The sequence below is a fragment of the Triticum dicoccoides genome, chromosome 7A (genome assembly GCF_002162155.2).
Source record: "Triticum dicoccoides isolate Atlit2015 ecotype Zavitan chromosome 7A, WEW_v2.0, whole genome shotgun sequence".
Lineage (NCBI taxonomy): Eukaryota > Viridiplantae > Streptophyta > Magnoliopsida > Poales > Poaceae > Triticum > Triticum dicoccoides.
Window position 1 is genome coordinate 721,913,330 of NC_041392.1, and position 1,839 is coordinate 721,915,168.

The following is a 1,839-nucleotide window of genomic DNA, read 5'->3' on the forward strand; positions in this document are numbered from 1 at the left end:
GCCATTGTAATCATGCGCTTATAAATCATTCAGTATATTATTCAAATCTTTAAATAGCCAACATGGCTGGATTTTTTATTATGGTTATCAACATATGAGGTATTCAAAGTCGCTTTGGTGCAATGGCTATTATTTTATCAATGGATATGGTTTATTCTACAATGGAAGGAATAGTCCCGTGTCGCTGCAGGCTTACGACCCGACACTTGGGGCTACATTATTTAAATTGAGATTATATCAAATATGCAAGTCTCATGTCACTGCAAGCATTCACCATGATACTTGGGGGCTAATGCAAAGTCATTTTTTGCTCATCTTATTGAAGACCCGACTCATCATATCATAATGAGCCGGCCCTTGGGGGCTACCAATTGCTCATGTCATACATTCAAGGTATACAAGCCTTAATCCATTATATTAAAGGGTTCATTGCTCAGTTGGTAAAGCACAAAGCTCTTAACCTTGTGGACGTGGGTTCAAGCCCTATGATGGAAGCTACATTATAATATGTTATTTCCATTGAAGTATATATCAAGTTCCGGTTCAGTATTATCTTACTAAGCCGGCCCTTGGCGGCTAAACATCACTGCTAAAATCTACATGATTATATTTACAAATTCCCTGTTCATTATTGCATAATGACCCGGCCCTTGGGGGCTACACTGATTGAAGTTTTTATAAGCAATTACAAGTCCCAGGTTGCTGCAAGCATGACAACCCGGCACTTGGGGGCTGCATATATGGAGTATTCAGTCTATATGATTGAGAGGAACAAACTGGATTTCTTCAAGGTTGAAACACATATTGGAGCAAGTCTTAAGTTATCACTATGTTCTCCTCTTAAGACTTGGGGGCTACAAGTATTATGCATATAAAGGAGGAACGTCTTTAGTTTATCAGTTTTGAGTAAATCAGGAAGATCAATTACATGACCCGGTGTCGACAACAATTATGACCCGGTGCCAACAATATTTATAAACCGGCAATTTTGGTAATATTAAACCGGCAAGTTTTACATCTTCAAACTGGCTGAATATCAGATAAGTATTTCAAGACCCATATTTCTTAAACCGGCACTTTGGAAGCCGACTCAAGTGGATTACTCTTCACAATATTTCTCTGTGAGAAACCAATGTCAGCAAATTGAGTATGAAGCCGGCTTGTTAACCCGGATTTTCTAGAAGGAGGAAATGACAAGGACTTAAGGATCATCAGATGCCGGTTTACAAGAATTCTTAACCCGGAGCATAATCTGTCAAATTTGGTCTTGTGTTTGTTTTACAGGATCAGTTTAACATGGATAAATCCAAATTAAACTGGGGGCTAATGTAGGGGATATACCCCGTGGTGTAAACCGGCCGGAAGTATAACCCGACCGGACTTGGTGTTCTACTTGAGACCCGGCTGAGACTTATCGATTCACTGGTGACCCGTTTGGACCTGGCGGTTTATGATTCATTGGTAATCCGGCAGGCGGGTCAGAGGAGTGACAAGACGCGATGGCCCAACGGGCGGTTCATGAAGGCAGGTTCATACTATGGTGGGCCGGTTTAAGAGGAAAGGCGTGAGGAATATTTGTCTTAAAAGGAGTTAAAACCTGGACTTGTATCCGGTTTGTATTAGAGATAGACTAGTCCTAATCCTAATAGGACTCCACATGTAACCCACCCCTTCAACTTATATAAGGAGGGGCAGGGCTCCCCAAAGAAGAAGGAGAAAAAACAATCTCTAGGCTAGACACAAAGAGCCGGTTTACCGGCGACTCTCTCGTGATCATAATGAGACCTAGCCTCAAACAGCATGTAGGGCTATTACCGGATGATGTTTCCCGGGGCCCGA